Source organism: Micromys minutus (assembly GCF_963924665.1).
Source record: "Micromys minutus genome assembly, chromosome: 4".
NCBI classification, from domain to species: Eukaryota; Metazoa; Chordata; class Mammalia; order Rodentia; family Muridae; genus Micromys; species Micromys minutus.
In genome coordinates, this window is record NC_137973.1 from 3,836,821 (window position 1) to 3,861,168 (window position 24,348).

General features: G+C 40.6%; 1 protein-coding gene across 1 annotated transcript in view; it reads left to right on the forward strand.

The window, feature by feature from the left end:
* The window catches only part of LEKR1 (leucine, glutamate and lysine rich 1), a gene marked incomplete at both ends in the record, with an annotated part of 166,823 nt that overhangs the window by 24,632 nt on the left and 117,843 nt on the right, over positions 1-24,348 (forward strand). The window lies entirely within an intron of this gene.

Below are 24,348 nucleotides of genomic sequence, written 5' to 3' on the forward strand. Positions count from 1 at the left end.
TGTCTGTGTACTAGCTGCCAAGCAGCTCCTGTCAGGTGGTTCTTCCGTCTCGGCCGCCTTTCCCTCCCTGCTCTGCTTCTGCTGACTGCGCTCCCATGGCGGGGTCTGTAGAGTTCAGTTCCGTCAGACTGACAGAGAGGGGTTACCCAAAAGCTGGCAAAAGTATCTTCAGTGTGTCTGTGTTTCTCTAAAAGGTTAGTGCCCGTATTAGTAAAGATGGGCCTTACCCAAGTGTGGTTGTGCCATCTGAGGAGAAAGAGACTCCTCTGTGTTTGAGGTGTGTAGTATTTATTCTCTGCCCTTGGACAAGAGCTTCTGCTCATCTGTGCGCAGAGAATGAGAGGGTTGTGGGGTGTTGGGGGTTGACCAGAGGTAAGTACACTGCCACCTTCCTAGGTCCACAACTTAACAGCAGGCATCATGGACTTATTAGCTCCCATTGTCATATGACCTAATTCCTCATAGTGGATTTTATTTTCTCTGTCTCTTTCCATTTAACCCATTGCTTCTGTTTATCTGAGGAACCCTGACTAATACAATGTATAGGCCATTTTCTACTGGGCCTGCTGATACTGTTCTGAAAAAAAATGAGGCCCTGGTTTACTCGGCCTTGTATCAGATTGGTGGAGAGGAACTGTATCTATCCCCATAGTCTCGAACCTTTCTGGGAAAAGAAGGTCACTATCTTATATGTTCTATGTTTTTTGCAGTGGGATGTAAAATCATCTCCCTCAGGGAATCCAAGGGTTTACATTGCTTTGTAGCTATGGTTTAGAGCCAAAAGCTTGCCTCTTCTATTCTCTCTTTCCACTGAGGGGCAGAGGAAGTAGAATGCTAGTTAACCTTGCCTCTAGCCACTTAATCCTTGATGAAGACAGCCGGGATGCAGGTTGAGCTAGCCCCACTGAAGCCACGCTGCCTCATCCATCCCAGTGGTGCTCTGGGCCTGCTGGCAGGAGTGTTCACTGGTGCTCTTTCCATGCCCCTCAGTGTCTGCTTCTGGGTGAGCACAGAGATTTCATAGAAAGTCTCATGTTTACCTCTACCCGCTTGTACTATCCTGTTCTGTCTTGGACAGTTTGGGGATAGTGCCTCGCCTCCCCATTGGCCTTGCTGACACTGCTCTGTGAGGGACACTAGAGCCTTGTTTCTGGAATTGAGGATTAACCTATCAGTTCTCAGCTCAGCCTACTGACTCTCCACTTGGAGCACACCCCTGTGTGACGGGGTCAAGTTGTGTGGAAGGTGACTCTTCAAACTCTGTCCTACAAAACCATAGGGTGGACAGATAGAGTTTTTCAGTTGTGTTTGGCCACAGTAAGACAGGTATTGCTAAAAATGTCTTCTGTGATCAGCCACCCTTTTCTCAGTTGGCTTTCTTCTCTGTGGCCATGGGCAGAGCTGGGAAGGAAACCTGTACAGCACTGTGTGTGGAGCAGGAGGAACAAAAGAAAGCCAGGGACCTTATCACTTTAGTGTTTCTCAGGCTCCATCTGCTTCCTTCCCTCCCACCTTTCAGTCTTGCCATTGTTGAAGTTTTTAGATGCAAGAAAAAAACAAAACTCCTCCTCAATAAAACCCGGAGTTGATTTTTAGTCATATTAAGTGTTGGTTTGAGAAACTTGGACAGTTAAAATAATAAGAACTATTATTACTGGGATGTACGGGTACTCAGACTGACCCAGAGTGAGGTCAGACACTAGTGTTGCTGTCAGTGTGGGTCAGAGGACCCTCCTTCCTCCACAGGGCAACTGTTAATTGAGAGACTCACAGAGTCCTCAGCTCTTAGTGAGACATCTCTCTCTACCAGCCACTCCGGGCTCAGTGAGCACCAAGGGAGAGAGAGGGTCAGAGATACTGCAAGAGCACACACATTCCCTCCTCTCTCCCCATGCGGGAAAGAAGGGAGCTCATTGTGGAGAAGGAACTAGCAAGAGGATTGAGAGGATAAGGAGAATAAAGAGTCATCTTAGTTTCTTTTCTGTTGCTGGATAGATTACTCTAGATTACTCAGATCAAAGGAACTTAGGCTAGCCTACTGTTCAAGGTATAGTCTGTCATGGGCAGTACATCAAGGCAGCAGGAACTTGAAACACTTAGTCATATTATATCTATAATCATAAATAGAGAGGGATGGATGTAAGCTAGTACTCAGCTTGTATTCTCTACTTTATACAGTCCAGGGCCTTGCAGAGGAACTAGTCCCACCCATAGGGCCTTGCAGAGGAACTAGTCCTACCAACAGGGCCTTGCTGAGGAACTAGTCCCACCCACAGGGCCTTGCTGAGGATCTAGTCCCACCCAAAGGGCCTTGCTGAGGAACTAATCCCACCCACAGGGCCTTGCAGAGGAACTAGTCCCACCCACAGGGCCTTGCTGAGGAACTAGTCCCACCCACAGGGCCTTGCTGAGGAGCTAGTCCCACCCAAAGGGCCTTGCTGAGGAACTAATCCCACCCACAGGGCCTTGCTGAGGAACTAGTCCCACCCACAGGGCCTTGCTGAGGAGCTAGTCCCACCCACAGGGCCTTGCTGAGGAGCTAGTCCCACCCACAGGGCCTTGCTGAGGAGCTAGTCCCACCCACAGGGCCTTGCTGAGGAACTAGTCCCACCCACAGGGCCTTGCTGAGGAGCTAGTCCCACCCACAGGGCCTTGCTGAGGAGCTAGTCCCACCCACAGGGCCTTGCTGAGGAGCTAGTCCCACCCAAAGGGCCTTGCTGAGGAACTAATCCCACCCACAGGGCCTTGCTGAGGAACTAGTCCCACCCACAGGGCCTTGCTGAGGAGCTAGTCCCACCCACAGGGCCTTGCTGAGGAGCTAGTCCCACCCACAGGGCCTTGCTGAAGAACTAGTCCCACCCACAGGGCCTTGCTGAGGAACTAGTGCTACCCAAAGGGCTTGCTGAGGAAAATAGTCCCACCCACAGGCAAGATAAGTCTTTCCAGTTATCAAACAAGATAATGCCACACAAACATGCCCAGTGACCTGTCTCCAGAACGTTTACATTTGAACAAGGGGTGAATATGGTCAGTATTATTTCATTCATGTTTATAATTATTAAATACCATTGTATCTGAAAAAAATCTATTTAAAAAAATCTTAAAATATCAAAAATACTTTAATCGTAGTTGGCAGTTGTCATTGCTAGGCAAACTATAAGTGAAGTTAAGCAGTTAGCGCAAGGAAAGTACACAGGACTATACCATATGTCCAGAGACAGACTAAACCCAGCGTTTGGGGACACACTAACATAGAAATACTTTTAAGTTTATGGGCAGAAAGAACTGGCAGAGGCATGCATATGTGACGTCAGACACCATGGAACTGGAGTTACAGCAGCCCCCACGTGTGTGCTGAACCCAGTTCTCTGCTGCTGAGTTGTCTCGACCCCTTAACCCAGGCTTCTGCTGCTTGTATTTCTGAAGCACGTTTTGGCCTTTGTGGATATAGCTAAGACACACATGTTAACATGACTGGATAACTCATTTGGAAAAAGCAAGATGGAACTGATACAGACCTGTAGTTCTCTCAGGGTGGGGTTTTAAGAGAACCACTTCAAATCTCTGGTCAGCCTTCTGTCAAGGTGGAGTCTCTGCAGGAAATCGCAGACTAGCACTAGCTGTGGGGAGCCATCTAGAAAAGAATCCATTCCTTTTATGCTGCTCAAAACGTATTCTAGTAGACCCGTGGCCTAGACGTTTCTATTGCGTTTCATTGTAGGCATAGGAATAGGAAGCTGATGTGTTTATTCCAGCACTTTGCACCTCATCAGCTTTGAACTAAATGTGTTTATGTTACGAAGTTCTCAGGTCCCAGTCCCACATCATCCACACTGCTGAGTCCCGAGGCAGAGCCGACACTGTCGCACAACCAGACAGTAAGCAGAAAGCAACAGATACTTTGTGATCAGTATAAATAACGTTTACATGGGTTTCCCCATCACCAGATCTAGCAAGATTATGCAGGCTGATATTTATTCACCAGTACTGATAGACCTATGTATACATGTATTTATTTTATTACCACTATAACTGTGAAAGCTCTTCTGAGGATAGTAATGATGTTGCTGTAGCAACATGGTTACCAAAATAAACATTTTCCTCTCTACTTCTGTCTTTCTAAAGGTACTCTTTTATCCCTCAAACTTTTAAAATTAACAGTATTTTATATTTTTATATTTTATATTTGTGTGTATGTATTTTTACCTTGTATGTCTCTTATTTAACCTTAATTATTATCACAACAAAAATATAAGGTTTGTTGGGCTGAGTCCTGACCGATCAGGTTAAATCTCGTTTATTCTGAGAACACAGTGGAAGGGAATCAGTGCACAGCACGAGGGTCAGTTCACAGGCTCTGCCTTGGCCTAAGCTCAGGATTTGCTTCTTGATTTTTCTGGTCCTTGAGTTCTTCATCTGCAAAATGGTCAAAGAATTGATCATTTCACAGGAAAGGAAGGCAGGCTGCTTAATGCTTGGGGGAATTGTCATCCTCCTTTTTGTCCTTTCTATGTTTTGTTAAGGTTAATGGCATGGTATCTGTGGTGGTACGAATGAGAAATGTCTCCCATAGGCACAGGTGTATGAACACTTGCTTCCCAGTTGGTGGCGCTGTTTAGGGAGGTTTCAGAGACAATGGCCTTCCTGGAATAGCATGTCACTGGGCTCCCACCCCATCCCAGTTGACTTACTCTGCTTCATGCTTGCAGGTGAGGACACAAACTCACAGATTCATTCATGTTCTGATCACTGTGCCTTTCCACCATGTCTGTCTGGAACTGTAAGCCAAATAAACTATCGCTGCCAGGGTCACAGCAATAGAAAAGGAAGTAATATACTACTGACTACCGTCTTTCCACTAATGATGGTATTACCTCCACACCTACTCTCATGATTCAAACATGGGTCTGGAAATATGTAGACATCAGTGTTCATTGCTGAGACTCTGCCAAAGCTAGCACACTTCTCTCATTGTGATGTTGTCACTTATCTAGTCAGTGCCTTACACACACACACACACACACACACACACACACACAATCTATATATTATGATACATAATATATGTATGCTATAAAATATGTTTATCTTATAGTATACATATGTATATATATACTATAACATAATACAGATATATGTGTTATATATGTATATATATGTATACACATGTATAATCTATATACTATGATATATAGTATATGTATACTATAAAACACATGTTTGTCTTATAGTATACATATGTATATATAACATAATACACATTATATATACATATATATGTACACACACACACACACACACACACAGCTAGTCACTCCAGGGAACTTGTAAAACATCTCGGCTCAGGCCTGCACCACACTGTACCACACTTCTGTTGCACTTCCGAGGCTGTTCTGCACTGGCTGTTTCTCTGCACATGGTGTATCCAGCCCCATGTCACATTAGTCTTGCTCCAGTTCAGTCCTTGTGGGAACTGTGTCTAGGAGAGGACAGCACCTCCCTGCCAGCTACTGATGACTCCAGTCTGACAAGCAGCATAGTGTGTTTGGGCTTGAATTGGTGTCCATTACTGGCTGTATTTCCACAGAGATGATTGTAGACCTCACTTGGACGTTTTTCTCTGTCACCTGTTTTTATCATCCCAAGCTGACATCCTTGTGTTCCTGATTCTGTTCAGCTTTTCCTCTCACAGAAATAAAGTCTGGTCCTTTTTATCCTGACTTTTCATTTGCTGGCGTTTTAGTTACTTTTTCTGTGGCTGTGATAAGAAACAAAGACAACTTTAGGGAGAAGGGTTTATTACTGGTGTGCAGTTTGAGGGTAAAGTCTGTGATGGTGGGGTTCCTGGTGGCAGGAACTTAAAGCACTGGTCTCTCGACCTGCAGCCAGGAAGCAGAGGCTGAGGAATGCTCCTGTTCTCCTTTGTGTGCAGTCCAGGATGTTTTACCCACATTGAGGGTGAGTCTTCCCACCTCAGTTAACTTATCCCAAATATTCTTCTCCAAGGTGATTCTAGATCATGTCAAGTGAAGAATCTGTAGATGAATTTTAATCAAGCATCACGGCTGCTCTGGCAAGGGGTCACATCTAAAGATATGATCCAGCCAGAATGCAGGCGTGCCCTGAATTAGAGTATGATCTGTCTGGAATACAGACATGTCCTTAATATGTACCTTTAATTCTTTTTTAAAGATTTATTATTATTATTATTATTATTATTATTATTATTATTATTATTATTATTATTATTATTTATGTGAGTATACTGTAGCTGTCTTCAGACACACCAGAAGAGGGCATCTGATCTTATTACAGATGGTTGTGAGCCACCATGTGGTTGCTGGGAATTGAAAGCAGTCAGTGCTCTTAATCACGGAGCCATATCTCCAGCCCCCGTACCTTTAATCCTTAACATTGAAATGTGTAGAAGGAAGCAGCCATGTTTAAAATGTGTAATTGAGGGGCAAAGTGACAAATCAGACAAAGATTTGGCAGAATATGTCAGAGATAGGATACACCCAGTTTATACGAGACAAGAAAGAACAGAGGGAGAGGGAGGGAAAGAAAGAAAGGAAGAAAGAGGTTGTGTGTGTGAGAGAGAGAGAGAGAGAGAGAGAGAGGGAGGGAGGGAGGGAGGGAGGGAGGGAGAGAGAGAGGGAGAGGGAGGGAGAGGGAGAGACAGTTTTACCATGGCAGTTTTACAGAGACAGGCTGTAGAGAGAACAAGCAGAACACAAGTGAAGACAGAGTAAGCCCGAGAATATGAAAGAGTCAGAAGATTAGAACAGATCGCCAGAGTTAGTTTCAGGCCAACAGAACAGTTCAGTCAGAAGCCAAGAGAAGCCAATCGAATCAGTCAGGCTGGAAGATGAGATTGTATGGAGGCCAGAGGCTTCCAAGCCTAGGCCTAGAGATGGTTAGAATAGAGAAGGCAATGCTCTGGGCTCAGCCTAAGCCTTGTGTTTGCACAGCTTGAGAACAGCTCTTATTACTTCATCTGAGGAAATAAAAGCAATATTTACAACAATCAATATAAACCATCAAAGCTACATCACACAAAGACAGTTTGTAATCTGCTCTCTTATTCAGTAGTGGTATTTCCTGGTTTTCGTTTTCTTAATGTCTTGAATCTGTGTGTCTGCTTTCTAGTCATGTCTGGACATCTGCAGCCTCCTTGGCTGACTTGCCCCTGTCCAAACCAGTTTTTACTTGGCGACCTCAGTCAGTGCACATCGCTGCTGTACCTGCTGCATGCTTACATCTTCTTTATACTACACACAACCATTCTCCCTTTCTCTGTCTTTTCATGGCTTGGCTGAGGTAACAGATCTTGAATAAAACATTTGCCAGTCCTGGTGTTTGCTTCTTTTATTGTCCCTTTATGGCAGTCTTTAGCTATACTTGTTTGGTGTTTGCATTTCTGGTTGCAATGTAAATTCCAAAAAATTGCGGTTTTGTTCTTTATATTTAGCATGGTGCCTAACATCTAGTAATATTCAGTTGACTCACTTACGAACAGGTATGAAAGCATGTGGTGACACTGTGGGATTCTCTCCTGTCTGTTGTTTGTGGGCAGCAGAACCGAACCTTCCTTGTGCATGGTATACAGCCTGCAGTCTTCACATCTTCCTTTGAAATTAACAGTGACTTTCTATAAAGATCTGAAATGATATGTAAGTTAAAGTCATTTGGATTTTCACAAAAATTTTCACCATATTTTTCTTCCTATCACAGGTCAGGATAAGGGACATCCACCTCTTGCAATGGTGAGGTTACTGTAGTGATGACAGTGACATTCTAACAAAATAACCTTAGCTTCTAACAACATCGCATCTCTCTGCAGTCAGCCCTGAAATGTCTCCCCATCAAGGCATAATATAAGTAATAAAATATAGTTACTTTATATGTAATCAAAGTTTCAGATAGTTTTATTACTGACTACATACAGGACGTTTTTGTGTATCTTGCATGTGATATTTTGTGCTTCTGGATTAATGGTTAAGTAGATGAGAAGGTGAGTGGATGGAAGGAGAAATGGGTAGATACACAACAGGCAGTGCTCTGCAGACTGTTGGAGAACATATCGTACATTATAGGTGTTTGTATCTTACTTTCTGAGACCTAACTGTATCTACTGGAGCATTGGCCTTTATAGGGTAACTGCCTGGTACACGTTTTCTTATTCACTCTCTTTTCTGTTTTTGGAGACGTGATCTTACTGTTTCGCTCACACTGGTCTTGAACATGAATCCTGCATCCACCTCCTCAGGACTGGAATTAGGAGCATGAGCCACTGTTTCTAAGAATTGATGATTATTGGTGATGATGTTAACTGAGGTATGAAAAGGTTGTTTTGATTAAGGAGCTCTATAAACTCTAGGTTTATTTTGTATTTAAAAAAAATGAAAACCCTTAGGAGGGGGTAGGCTTTGGATTCTCCTAAGTTTAGAGATTCATATGCATTTGAATCACTGTGTGTTACGTCCTTTTAAAAGAGAAAATTATCTGTTTCTATTTTATGTGTAGCATGAGTACCTTCAGGTATGTATGTGCCTAGTGTTTTCACAGGTGAGAGGAAGACATTAAATCCCCGGAAGTGGGTTACTATGGAGTGCGTTGCCTAGTAGGTATGCTGGGAATTGAACACAGGTCAGCTTCAAGAATAGCAAGTGCTCTTAAGAGCGACCCATCTCTCTAGTCCCCTGATAAATCCTTGCTAATTCAGAAAACCAAGTATCTTTTTAAAAGATCAAGGATATCTATTAGCAAATGTCCTTCTTAGTGCAGAATTTTCTTAAATGAAAGCATACTAAGTAGTAGATTCTCTGCAAAGATAGCATACTATAAGTGAAATGACCTAAGGGTTATAGTTCAATTTGGAAAGTTTTGAGAGAAAATGGAGGTTTGACTAATAAGGAATTGAGCAGTAGGCTCAGCCTGAAATTGTATTGATAGGACTAACTTTAAGAAAATAACTGGGGCACCTAAAGGAGCCCCAGGAGCGCTCTCCTTCCTGAGCCCATGGGTGAGGTCCCACTTTCTTTCCACTGATTATCCGGGGAGAAACCTCTGGGAACTCTCAGGGCACAGGTATCACATTGCTGCTTGAGAACAAACTGTTCCAGCTTCCATCTGTGTCCAAAGCCAGAGCAGGCGAACTGCCATCAGGATTCACAGCCCACCAACAGTCAGCTGAACACCCAAAGGAGTCTTTCACGAGCCCACGGGCCCACAGACCCACAAAGACAAGCTCCAGTAAGAGACAACAACATCAACTAGCATCACAGATAATGGCAAGAGGCAAGCACAAGAATCTAACCAACAGAAACCAAGACAACCTGACAACATCAGAATGCACATCTTCTACCACAGCAAGTAGTGGATATCCTAACATGCCAGAAAAACAAGATTTGGACTTAAAATCATACCTCATGTTGATGATGGAGGGCCTTGAAAAGCACATGAATAACTCACTTAAAGAAATACAGACGAACACAGGTAAACAAGTAGAAGCCCTTGAAGAGAAAACACAAAAATCACTTAAAAGAGGTACAGGAAAACACAACTAAACAGATGAAGGAATTGAAAACAAAAATAGAAATGATAAAGAAATAAAAAAGGAGACAACCCTGGAGATTGAAAACCTAAGAAAGAGGTCAGGAGTCATAGACACCAGCATTACCAATAGAATACAAGAGATGGAAGAGAGAATCTCAGGGGCAGAAGATACCATAGAGAACATTGACACATCAGTCAGAGACAATGCAAAAATCAAAAAGCTCCTAACCCAAAACATCCAGGAAATCCAGGACACAATGAGAAGACCAAACCACAGGATAATAGGTATAGAAGAGAGGGAAGACTCCCAACTCAAAGGCCCAAGAAATATCTTACACACAAAATTATAGAAGAAAACTTCCCTAACCTAAAGAAAGAGATGACCATGAACTTACAAGAAGGTTACAGAACTCCAAATGGATTGGACCAGAAAAGAAATTCCTCTTGACATATAATAGTCAAAACATCAAATTTTTAAAACAAAGAAAGAATACTAAAAGCAGTAAGGGGAAAAGGACAAATAACATATAAAGGCAGACAGATCAGAATTACACCAGACTTCTCAACAGAGACTATGAAAGCTAGATCCTGTATGTACATCATTCAGATCCTAAGAGAACATAAATGCCAGCCCAATTTACTATATCCAGCAAAACTCTCAATTACCATATACAAAGAAACCAAGATATTCCAGGACAAAACCAAATTTACACAATATTTGTCCACAAATACAGCCCTAAAAGGATAATAGATGTAAAACAAGATTACAAGGAGGAAAACTTCACCCTAGGAAAAGCAAGAAAATAATCTTGCAACAAACTCAAAAGAAGAAAAGCACACAAACATTATTCTACCTCTAACAACAAAAATAACAGGAAAAAACAATCACTATTCCTTAATATCTCTTAACATCAATGGATTCAATTTCCCAATAAAATAAAGACATAGGTGATCAGACTGGATACATAAACGGGATCTAGCATTTTGATACATATAGGAATCTCATCTTATAGTAAAAGGCTGGGAAAAAACTTTCTAAGCAAATGGTCCTAAGAAAGAGGCTGGAGTAGCCATTCTAATATAGAATAAATTATACTTTCAACCAAAAGTCATCAGAAAAGATAAGGAAGGACACTTTTTACTCATCAAAGGAAAAATCTATCAAGATGATCTCTCAATCCTGAACATCTATGCTCCAAATACAAGGGCACCCACATTCATAAAAGAAGCTCTACTAAAGTTCAAAACATATGTTGTACCTCACACAATAATAGAGACTTCAACATCCTACTCTCACCAATGGACAGATCATGGAAGCAGAAAGTGAACAGAGACACGATGAAACTCACAGAAGTTATGAACCAAATGGAATTAACAGACATCTACAAAACATTTCACCCTAAAACAAAAGAACATGTATTCTTCTCAGCACATCATGGTACCTTCTCCAAAATTGACCATATAACTGGTCATAAAACAGTCCTCAACAGATACAAGAAGATCAAAATAATCCCATGCATTCTCTCAGATTACCAGGGACTAAGGCTGGTCTTCAATAGCAACAAAAACAACAAAATGTCCATATACATATGGAATCTAACAATGCTTGGTCAAGGAAGAAAGAACAGAAGAAATCAAAGACTTTAGAATTTAATGAAAATGAAGGTACAACGTACCCAAATTTATGGGATACATTGAAAGCAGTGCTAAGAGGAAAACTCGTAACTCTTGAGTGCCTCCAAAAAGAAACTGGAGAGAGCATACACTAACAGCTTGACACACCTGAAAGCTCTAGAAAAAAAAAAAAAAAAAAAAAAGAGAAGTAGACAACAGGAAATAATCAAACTCAGAGCTGAAATCAATCAAGTAGAAGTAAAAGAAATGTACAAAGAATCAACAAAACCTGGACCTGGTTCTTTGAGAAAAATCAACAAGATTGATAAACACTTAGCCAGACAAACTATAGGGTACAGAGAAAGTTTCCAAAAATAATAAAATCAGAAATGAAAGGGATAACAACAACAGAAGCAGGAAATTCAAGAAATCAACAGATCCTACTATAAAATCCTATACTCACAAGAACTGGAAATTCTTAGGGGAGATGGACAATTTTCTAGACAAATACCAGGTACCAAAGTTAAATCGGGATCAGATAAACCATCTAATCAGTCCCATAATCCCTAAAGAAATAGAAGCAGTCATCAAAAGCCTCCCAAACAAAAAGAGCCCAGGACTAGATGGGTTTAATACAGAATTCTTTCAGACCTTCATAGAAGACCTAATACCAATACTTTCCCAACTATTCCACAAAATAGATACAGAAGGAACACTACCCAACTCATTCATTGAAGCCACAATTATGCTTATTCCTAAACCACACAAAGACCCTACAAAGAAAGAGAATGTCATACCAATTTCCCCCATGAACATTGATGCAAAATAAATTCTTCCAAACTGAATTCAGAACACATCAAAACGATCGTTCACTATGATCAAGTAGGCTTCATCCCAGGGATGCAGGGATGGTTTCATATATGGAAAAACCATCAACATGATCTACTATATAAATGAACTCGAAGAAAAATAAAAACACAAGATCACCTCATTAGATCCCGAGAAAGCATTTGATAAAATTCAACACCTCTTCATGTTAAAAGTCTTGGGAATATCAGGAATTCAAGGCCCATACCTAATCATAGTAAAAGCAATATACAGCAAATCAGTAGCTCATTTCAAACTAAATTGTGAGAAAGTTTAAGTAATACCACTAAAATCAGGGACTAGACTGGCTGCCCACTCTCCCTCTACATATTCAATATAGTACTGGAAGTCCTGGCCAGAGCAATCAGATAGCAAAAGAAAATCAAAGAGATACAAATTGGAATGGAAGAAGTCAAAATATCGCTATTTGCAGATGATATGATAGTGTACTTAAGTGATCCCAAAAATTCCATTAGAGAACTCCTACAGCTGATAAACAACTTCAGCTAAGTAGCTGGATATACAATTAACTTAAACAAATCAATAGCCTTCCTCTACTGAAAGGATAAATAGGTTAAAAAAGAAATTAGGGAATCGACACCCTTTACAATAGTCACAAATAATATAAAATACCTTGGTCTGACCCTAACCAAGCAACTGAAAGATCTGTATGACAAGAACTTCAAATCTCTGAAGTAGGAAATTGAAAGTTTCAGAAGATGGAAAGACTTTCCAATCTCATGGATTGGAAGTATCAACATAGTAAAAATGGCCATGTTGCCAAAAGCAGTCTACAGATTCAATACAATCCTCTTCAAAATTCAAACTCAATTTTTTGTAGACTTAGAAAGAGCAATTTGCAAATTCATTTGAAATAATAAAAATCCCAGGATACTGAAAACTATTCTCAATAATAGAAGAACTTCTGGGGGAATCACCATCCCTGACCTCAAGCTGTATTACAGATCAAGCATGATAAAAACTGCATTGTGTTGGTACAGAGACAGGCAGGTAGATGAATGGGACAGAATAGAAGATCCAGAAATGAATGCATATACCTATGGTCACTTGATCTTTGACAGAGGAGCTAAAAACATTCAATGAAAAAAGGTCAGCGTCTTCAACAAATTGGGCTGGTTCACCTGGCAGTCAGCATGCAGAAGAATGCAAATCAATCAATTCTTATCTCCTTGTGCAAAGCTCAAGTCCAAGTGGATCAAAGACCTCCACTTAAAACCAGGTACACTGAAACTATTAGAAGAGAAAGTGGGGAAGAGCTTAGAACACATAGGCACAGGGGAAGATTTCCTGAACAGAAGAACACCAATGGCTTGTGCTCTAAGATCAAGAATCAACAAATGGTACCTCATAAAATTGCAAAGCTTCTGTGAGGCTAAGGACAGTGTTAAGGAGATAAAATGACATTCAACAGAATAGGAAAAGATCTTTACCATTCTTACATCTGATAGAGGGCTAGTATCCATTATATTCAAAGAACTAAAGAAGTTAGACTCCAGACAGGCAAACAATCCTATATAAAAATGGGGTGCAGAGCTAAAAAAAGAATTCCATTGGGAATACTGAATGTCTGAGAAGAACCTAAAGAAATGTTCAACACCAGTCATCAGGGAAATGCAAGTCAGCACAATTCTAGTTACACCAGTCAGAATGGCTAAGATCAAAAGCTCAGATGACAGCAGATGCTGGCGAGGATGTGGAGAAAAAAGAACACTCCTCTATTACTGGTGGGATTGCAGGCTGGTACAACCACTCTGGAAATATCTGGAGGTTCCTCAGAAAATTGGACATAATACTACCTGAGGACCCAGCTATACCACTCCTGAGCATATGCCCAAAAGACACTCCAACATATAACAAGACACATGCTCCACCATGTTCATAGCAGCCTTATTTATAATAACCAGAAGTTGAAAAGAATCTAGATGTCTGTCAACAGAGGATGGATACAGAAATTGTGGTACATTTACACAATGGAGTACATCTCAACTATTAAAAACAATGACTTCATAAAATTCTTAGGCAGATGAATGGAGCTAGAAGCTATCATTCTGAGTGAGGTAACCCAGTCACAAAAGAACACACATGGTTTGCACTCAGTGATAAGTGAATTCTAGCTCTAAAAGCTCTGAATACCCAAGACACAATTCACTGACTTCATGAATCTCAAAAAGAAGGAAGGCCAAATGTTTATGCCTCAGTTTTTCTTAGAAGGGAGAACAAAACACTCACAGGAGGAAATAAAGAGACAAATAGAGAAGCAGGGATTGAAGAAAAGATCATCAGTAGGCTGCCTCACCTGGAGATCTATCCCATATGCAGCCACTAAACCCAAGCACTGTTGCTGATGCCAAGAAGTGCTTAGAGGCGGGAGCCTGATTTGGATCCACCTCAGGCTTGGCCAGAGCCACACTGATACAGATGAGAGTGCTAGCAGCTAACCATCAGACTGAACATGGGCACCCTAATGAAGCTAGAGAAAGGACTGAGGAACTGAAAGGTTTGCAAACCTCCCCCCACCACCCCATAATAACATTATCAACCAACCAAACCCTCCACAGCTCCCAGGAACTAAAACACCAACCACTGAGCACACATGGAGAGACCCATGGCCCCAGTTGCATGTGTAGCAGAGGATGGCATTGTCTGGTGTCAATGTGAGCAGTGACACATTTGGTCCAGTGAAGGTGCATTTTCCCACTGTAGGGGAGTGCCAAAGTGCTGAGGTGCAAGAGTGTGGTTGGGAGAGGGAGCCTCTTCATGGATGCCAGGGGATGGGGGGTTGGGAGTTTGAGAAAAGGGGATAACATTTTAAGTATTAATACAGAGAATATCCAATAAAAAAGGGAAAAAGAAAGAAGATAAAGGTGAAGTGATATACATAACAAAAAAATAAATAAATAACTGATTTCTATATATAAAAAGTAAAATTCTAACAAGAGGAGCCCATGCTTGTTCAGTGTGTTTATAGAACATTTTTGTTGTTTGTTTTTCCCACTAACCAAAATAAACTACCCATTCCATTCTTGTGGTTATTTATATACTTCTAGAGCTGTCTTCTACATGATGTTATGTCTTGTTTCTGCATTGAATAGTGATGTCTCTTTTGATCTCCTATAGCATTAGCAATTGAAAACAGCTGAGTAGCTGATCATGCAGTGTCTTGCCTTTCTGTTTCTGTTTGTTAGCTGCAGTTTTATGGTGATTGAACCCATGACCAAAGCAGTTTGTGGAGGAAAGAATATGTGGCTTACATATCCTGGGCCAAAGTCTATTGAAAGAATCCAGGATAGGAACTCAAGGCAGGACCCTGGAGTGTGGAGCTGAAGAGAAAGAAGCCTTGGAGGAAAACTGATTACTCCCCTGCTCAGCCTGAGTTTTTATACTATCCTGGACCATCTGCTCCGGGAGGACACTGCCCACAGTGGGCCGGGTCTTCACATCAGTCACTCATCTTGAAAATTCCCTACAGACTTGCCTACTTATGAAAGCATTTTTTTTTTTTTTTCAAATTAAGTTTTCTTCTTCCAAGATATGTCTGAGGTTAGTGCCAAGTTGATGAAAACTGATCAGCACAGTTGGTATTTGCTAAGTCTTTTTATTTAAATTTGTCAGAATTTTAAAGAATGAAACTGAGGCTGTCTTTCCTTGTGTTACCTACAGGGCCTCGCTCAGTGGTGTGACCATGTTATTTACCAGTTGTCCCATGTTTTGTATCAAATTGTAGCCATATGATTAAAACACAAAATGAGTCATGCAGCCAAGATTCTCATACTGCTTTTCACTTTTACTTTACCACTGTGCATAACTTAGAGATGTTTATAAATCTCCTGGAAGGTACTCAAGCATATGCATTATATTCTATACGTTAAATGATTTCTATGTCAGGAAAGAAGAAATGGAAGCAATATGTCTCTTGCTGGCATCCATGTTTTCTATTAGCACTAAATGCATGCATGCCTACGGATGGCTGTCTGCTGTAAATCACATCTGCAGTGGTTTTAGCATGCCCCCTGGCTCTTCAGGTTCTGTTCTCAGCATGCAGCCTCACTCACAGTGGGTCCTGCCCTATTTGTATTCAGCAAATGCATAGCTGTTCAGGGTGTTTGTGAAAGGCTTTTCTTGCTTTGCTTCTTTGTGGATTCAGGTGAATGCCAATGACATTGGGAAATGTCATGACTATAATTCAAGATTGAATCATAATAATTTCCTGGAATTTATACTCCATTTTTCTATGAGTTGGCATGCACTTTGTCACCTGTATGTGACTGCTCCTTGGTTTTGTCATTGTCTCTGAAGAGGAGGCATGCTTGTCACCTACTGCCAGCCAGGAGCCATCGTGTAGAATGACGATCGAAGAAGCACAGAGAATGGAGACATAGAGACATATTGATACTTCAGTAGCCTAAATCGTTGGTAAGATACGATAGGAAGGTAGGAAGATGGGAAACACATATTTAAATATAGGATTAGCCCTTATTTCATCAAAAGCAAAACAGCAAACACAATTTCAGCTTGCCATAAATATATTTTTTTGTTTTATCTACACTTATATAGGTAACCTTAAAGCGTAAGGACTTTGTATTTTTTTTTTAAAAAGACTTGTTTTGTACATGAGATAAAAGTTAATAAATGACATTTATTTTCATAGAGAATTTTTCTTTTAGGTGGGCTTTCTTTTCTTTTTCTGACTATATTTATTTATTTTATCCAGCAAGTTTTGATCATGTTTTAGAGTTTCTCATTTGCTGCCCCACCCAACTGTATGCTCTGTTTTTCTCTGTCTTAAACAAACAAAAACAAGAAACACACACACACACAGACTCTTCACAAAACACAGAAATGGAGATCAAAATTAGTAAGGAAAAGACCAGTAGGACCAAAACAAACAAACAAATAAACAAGAACAAAGCAAAAGAAAAAAACCAACAAAACTTAAAGCAAAATGAGACAAAAAGTCTAAAAATTTACCCTTGAGTATGTTTGGTCTTGGCCAACTACTCCTGCGCATACGGCCTGCTCCGGAGCCTTTGCACTGGGGAGCATGCCTTTCCCCTCGCCAGCAGGTGATCCGTGCAGATGGCGGGGCTACGGTGGGGCCGGCGCTCCCTCCTCCTCTCCATGCTGTCAGACAGGAACCTGTGCGGGCCTTGTGCTTGCTGGTCTGGTCTGCACGAGTTCACATGTGCGTCAGTCCCGTGTCTAATAGCACATGCTGAGTCTTCTGGAGTAGCAATCCGCAGGACAACATGCAATATTTGTCCTTAGGGTCTGCGTTGTCTTGCTATGTCTTTTTTTCTAGCTTCATCCATTTACCTGCAAGTTTCGTTGTATTTGAATAGCTGAATAATATTCAATTGTGGAAATGGACCACATAGTCACAAGCCTTTTAGTGGTCACTAATTTCTAGCTGTTACGAATAGAGCTACAGTGAACATGGATTAGCAAGCATGTCTGTGGCTGGGTGAAAAGTCCTTTGGATATATGCCCAAGAGTGGTATGGCTTGATCTTGAGGTAGAAGAATTCCCAGCTTCCTGACTTCCATTGAGGCTGTACAAGTCTGCAGTCTCTCCAGCAGTGGGTGACTGTTCCTTCAGCCCACAGCCTCACCAGCACGAGCTGTTCTTCGTTTTATTGATCATGTCCTTACTGATTGGTATAAGATGACATTTCCAAGTAGCTGCTATTTTTCTTTCTTTGATGGCAAGTATCTTGAACATATCTTTAATGTTTCTTAGCTATTTGTGTTTTCTTTTGAAAACTCTAGTTAATCTGCAACCCACTCTTGACTGGGTTATTTGTTTCCTTGATGTTCAATGTTCTTTGTTTGCTTGGTTTTAGTTGTAGATATAGTTCAGATACTAAACCTCTAATCAATGTATAATTGGTAAAAAAAAATTTTTTTTTTTCTGTAGACTGCCTGAATTTGTCTGAATGATGATGTCTTTTCCATATAGAAGTGCTTCAGTTTCATGAGGTCGCATCTATTAATGGTTTATATTAGTGCCTGTGCTAATGGTGGTCTGTTCAGAAAGTCTTTTCCTGTGCCAGTGAGTTCAGAGATATTTGACAATTTCTCTTTTATCAGGTCTGGTTTTAAGTTGAGTTCTTTGGTGCATTTGGAGTTGAGTTTTGTGCAGAGCGTTTAGTATGGTTATATTTGGATTTTTAATTCAGTCATCCAGTTTGACCAGCAGAATTTTTTGAAAAATATTTTCTTTTCCCCAGTGTGTTTATATGGCTTCCATATGTCTGAGTCTTCAGTTTGTTTGCATTTTACATGTTTGGGTTTTTTGTGGGATACTGTGCTTTTTTTCATTACTGTGGTCTGTAATGCAACTTGAGATCAGGGATGGTGATTCCTCCAGCAGTTCATTTGTTTATTCTTATTATAAGGGCTGTCTTATTTTGTTTGTTGGTTTGTGGTGTGTGTGTGTGTGTGTGTGTTGTATGTTTCCATAGGAAGATGAAACTTGTCCTTTCAATTTCTGTGAAGAATTATGAGGATTGTGTTGAGTTTGTGGATTATTTTTGGTAGGATGGCTGTATTCACAGTATTAGTCTTCCTGATCCATGAACAGAGAAGACCTTTTCATCTTCTAATACCTTCAGTTTCTTTATTTGATATGATGTCTAGAAATTTTTATTACAAGTCTTTTACTTTCTTGGTTAGAATTATCCCAAGGTATTTTATTTTATTTTTTTTGAGGCTATTTTGAAAGATGTTGTTTCTTTAATTTTTTTCTTAGCCTGTCTATCATTCGTAGGAAGGCTGTTGATTTTTGTGTATTAATATGTATCCTGCTACTTTCTTTGCTGGTAAGTGTTTTTCAGCTATAGAAGATTCCTAGTGCTGTTTCCAGGGTTGTTTATGTACAAAATCATATCTGCAAATAAAGATAATTGTTTCCTTCTTGGGCCATTTACTTGGAATATCTTCTTCTGTCCTTTCATCTTGAGATGATTCCTATCTCTGATGGTGAGGTGTGTTTCTTTGATGAAACAAAAAGGTAGATCCTACTTTCTAATCCATTCTATTAGTCTGTGTCTTCTTATTGGGTAATTGAGACCATTAATAGTGAGAGCTATAAATAATAAGTATTTATTGATGCTTATTGTTTTGCTGTTATAGTGTAGGTTCCCCCCTTCTTCTGATTTGATGGTGTGAGATTATTTTTTCATTGTGTCTTCTTGGGTGTGGTTAACTGCTTCAGATTGAAGCTTTTGTTTAATGCCTTCTGTAAAACTGGTTTAGCAGATAGAAATTGTTTAAGTTTGATTTATTGTGGAATATTTTTCTTTTTCTGTTGATTGTGATTGATAATTTTGGTGGGTGTAGTAGTCTGACCAGATGTTTTGGCTTGAAAGCCTCTATTAAAAAGTCAGGTATCACTCTAATGTAGTGGTTTTCAACCTTCCAGGTGCTGTGACCCCCTTAATATAATTTTTCATGTTATGGTGGCTTTCAGTTGTAAAATTATTTTCATTCCTATCTCATAGCTATATTTTTGCTACTGCTAGGAATATCTGTGTTTTCTGATTTTTTTTTTTTTTTGTGGGGGGAGAGGGGTATGATCCAGATGTTGAGAATTGCTGTTCTTGTGAGTCTACCTTTATATTGCTTGGTCTTTCCCCTGTGGCTTTAATATTCTATCTTTGTTCTGTGTATCTGGTGTTTTGATTATTACATCATGGGGAATATCTTTTCTGTTCTACTCTTCTTGAAGCTCTATATGCTTCTTATAGCTTGATAGGTACATCCCTCTTTTAGATTGGAGAAATTTTCTTCTATGATTTTGTTAAAAATATTTATTTTCTATGCCTTTGACCTGGTTTCTTTTCTTTAATCTATCCTAATTATTTGTAAATTTGGTCTTTTCATAATTTCATGGATTTCCTGGATTTTTGTGCTTGAATTTTTTTCTTTTTGTTTTTCTTTTTTTAGATTTAACATCTTTTTTGACAGACATTAATTTCTTCTACCTTGTCTTTAAAACATAAGGAATATTTCAATACATATTATATTAGTATAGCAGGTTTTTTCTTTTATGCAATATGACTTCATATTTAGAAATACATTCATAAACACTGCTAACTTTTTTTAGGTGTTTGTGTAACTATCAGAATGGTGCTTTGAATTCTTAATCCTCCACTGAAAAGTATTTGGATGATTAATATATTCTAAATAATATATCGATAAGAGTTGTATTTGGTAGTGAGTAAACATGAACCCATATAAAATAAGCTTTATTTCCACAATTGATCTAATCCAGTCGTTTTCACCAGTGAAACATGAGAGCATTTAAACTGTGAGCCATGTGCTGTGCTGACCTGGCTCCGTGTAACGTTTCTGTGCTTGCCCTGCTATCTGGACAAATTCCCAAAGAAATGTAAGTTAACTCATTTGAAAAATGATTAGTCATTTTTTCTCATTTGTTCCAGGTAATGTGTAAACCTTTGAATAATTCAAGGAAGTTATGTTATCCATAATCTGTTATTAGTATTTGCTTAAACTCATGATATAATTTTGGGTTTTATGGTGCATGCCTTTGATTGTAGCACTTGTGCTGTAGAGGTCGGCAGATCTCTGTGATCCTGAGGCCAGCCAGGGCTATGTGGTGAGATCATGTCTCAAAAGAAAAGAGAACGCATGCCGTAGGGAACATTATGTAATACATCATGTAATGTGTCTTTGTTTAGTGTTTTGCTTAATTTGTGGTTTCAATTTTTATAGTTCTTTGCCATGTTTAATGAAACTATCTGAATGAACACAACTGTGGAAGAGGACCAGGGGGAGGGGAAGTTTGGACACATAGGTAGGACCAGGCCAAAACGGCAGTTGGTGAGCATTTCTCTTTTAAAATCTGTAATTGGCAGATATTAGTGAAGGTCAGTTTTACAACAGAGCTCAGTTCAGCTGCATGGTCAGCCTTTCCTAGAGGATTGTTCACTCCAGGAACTAATTTGAAATGCATGCTATTCCCTACTGAGCCACATTGGTGTCTGTCATTTAGGTTTTCCTTTACCCTTTCTTAGTAAGTTTGCTTTTGCAAAATAAATAATTGTATTAAGTGGAGTTAGTGGCTTTCTTCTGTGTTAAGTTTTGAAGAAGCACAGATGGAGAAATAGAAATGCATATACTGAAAATGTCTGGTTAGAACTGGCCAGCAAGGCTGGAGGAGGGAACTAACTGGGCATGCTAATGCTGCTAATATTTGTTTTCTCTTCCCCTGGCCTCTTGCATATAGACCATCTTTACTTTTCTGGTTATCTGTAAAAACAGCATTTCCACAGATTATTGACCAACATCACTCTTCCTACAGTAGTCTCAGGTCTTTGTAGCATCACCAGTAAAACAAGAGCTTGTGTTAGTATCTGAAGAGAGAGAGACAGACAGACAGACAGACAGACAGACAGACAGACAGAGACAGAGACAGAGACAGAGAGTAATCAAGCATATTGTTAATGCCTTGGAAAAATTAAGTTTAGGCAATATGTTCTAGTTCTAAATATGTTCTAAAATGAAAGTTTATTTCTTTTAGGTGTGGAATTATAGAGTTCTTTGTTAATAATCTTGATTTCCTTGGCTGGATATTTTATTTTTCATTTGCTTATAGCTAGGAAAAAAAGATTAGAATTTTGTTCATTTTAGGCCAGAGAGATTGTTCAGTGGTTAAGATCATTAACTGCTCTTACAAAGGATCTGAGTTAGATTCTAAGCACTAACACTGTCTTAGTTGTTGTTCTGTTGCTTAGAAGAGACACCATGACCAAGGCAACTCTTATACAAGAAAGCATTTACCTGGGGGCTGCTTACACTTTCAGAGGGTTAGTTAGTCCATGACCACCATGGTGGGAAGCAGACAGGTATGGTGCTGAAGCAGTAGATGAAACATGGAACATGAAGGGAGGGAGGGAGGGAGGGAGGGAGGAAGAAAGAAGGGGAGGGAAAGAGAGTAGAAGGGAGAGACAGAGACAGAAACACACACAGAGAGACAGAGACACACAGAGAGAGTGAAACACAGAGAGGGAGAGAGACAGACAGACAGATGGCTGGTGTGGGATTTTGAAACCTCACTGCCCACTCCCAGGAAAGAATCTTCTCCAACAAGACCATCCTTGCAAACAGTCATCACCTGGAGACTGAAGTGCATGAGCTTGTGGATGGCATTCTCACTTAAACCACCACAGACTCACAAGCCACTGTAACTCCAGTTCCGGGGACTGAATGCCCTCTGTCCTCCAGGGTGCAGATGAGTATGAACTCACAGAGGTGTACACTTGTACACTTCAATAAATAAATCCTTTAAAAACTGTCTATTACCTGTCTCTTTTTAAACTTTCAATTTTCTTTAAATTTTAAACAAATGAAAATTGGCTGTTGAATCAAATCTCAGACTGTCACTGAATTAGAAAGCAGTCACTTGGCCGAGAGTGGTGCCTTTAATGCCAGTCACTTGGGAGGCAGAGGCAGGTAGATCTCTGAGAGTTTCAGGCCAGCCTGAGCTGCAGTAGGATTCCAAGCCAGCCTAGGTTACACAGTGAGACACTGCTTAAAAAGGAAGAAAGCAGGGCGCAGGGAGATGCTCTGTGGTTAAGCACTCCCTGCTCTTCCACAGGGTCCTGGTTAGTTTCCAGAAACTACATGGCAGCTCACAACTGTCTGCAATTCCACTTCCAGAGGATCCGACCCCTTCTGACCTCATGGGCACCAGTCAAGCATATAAACACGCAGGTAAAACACTCAGACACAGGAAATTAAAGTAAATTACTTTTTACAAAAGCAGTCACTTTCTGGTGAGAGGTAGTGACTCATGCCTTAAATCCCAGCACATGGGGGCAGAGGCAGGGGGATCTTTGTGAGTTAAAAGCCAGCTTGGTCTACAGATTGAGGACAGCCATGTCTATAGGAGCTCAGAGAACCCTGTCTGGAAGAAACGGCAAAGCTGTCACTTCCTATGTCATCTAATGATAATAGTGGCCTGCTGTTTCAGGCTCCCGTGGGAGTGAAGGCTTCAGCTAGGAAGATTTTAGGATTTGTAGCAAGGATTATCCTTAAAACCCTGTTTTGTCTTACACAATTACATTTGTGTTTTGTTTGCTGTAGTGAAAAAACAAAGCAAAAAGAACAAAAGCAAGCCTTTTCAACTTACCTGAATCCCCCAACCCTCAGCAGACACCCCACACCTCCTGGTTCCTTTTTAGTTACTTCCTTTCTCCTGCTCAGCTCTGAAATCAGTTTGGAAGCAAAAGGGCCTGAGAGTGACCCTCTGTGGCAGCTGTAGTGGTTTGGCAAGCATTTGTGGGGGCTGAGGATGGACCCACTGGGGTTGATTCTGAAAGCACCCTGTGCCCCTGCAAACAAATGTTTCAGAGAATCACCCCAGAGGTCTTGCCTTCTGTGAACCTCTTGGTTTTGCAGTGGGATTTGAAACCATATTTTCGGAACTTGCTTAACTTTCCTTTATGCCCATAATATGGATGCTGTTTGGCTTCAGAGGCTCACAAGGTTTTTTATCATGATTTCTGTTCCTTCCTCCTGAGTGTCTGTCAGTTGCCTTTGGCATTAATTTAATTAATTCAGAAATCAAAGTACAGGCTATCAAATGATACGCAGGGCAGTAACCCAAGGCTCAGAATGAAGGTGAAGCGCAGCCCAGCCTCACAGCCGGAGCAGGATAAAGACATCCTGGCTGCACTCGGACCCACTCTGGTCATCTGCTGACTGGGGAGCCTTTCTGTCTCTTCCGGCATCTGTCAGGAACAGTATCTGCAGCTGATAGTAGGAATATTACAGTGTTTAAATATGGCAGTTCACGTAAGTTATTAAGCACAGTACCTGGCATTTAGAAATGTTCAATAGTTTATTTTTGTTATCGAATATTATTATAAATGCCTTTTTAATTGTGGAGAATTGATTTGAAATATTTTGTTTGTAAAAGCTGAGTTGTAGCTCATTTGATAGAGTGCCAACATATACAAAGCTCTGGTGGTGTTCTAGTGCTTACGTGAACGTGGACATGTCTATTTCATCTGTGTTCACAGAAAAAACAGGCTTAACACTGCCCACGTTCACTCTGTGGAAACAGTGAGGCTGGCTTGCCTCTTTTCTTCCCTCCCTCCCTCCCTCCCTCCCTCCCTCCCTCCCTCCCTCCCTCCCTCCCTTCCTCTCTCCCTTCCTCTCTCCCCCTCTCCCTCCCTCCCTCCTTTCTTTCTTTTCTTTGGCTTTCTTACCAATCAGTGAGGTGTTTGGGTGCCCCTCCCTGCAGCAGGCTGTACCTGGAAAGCCT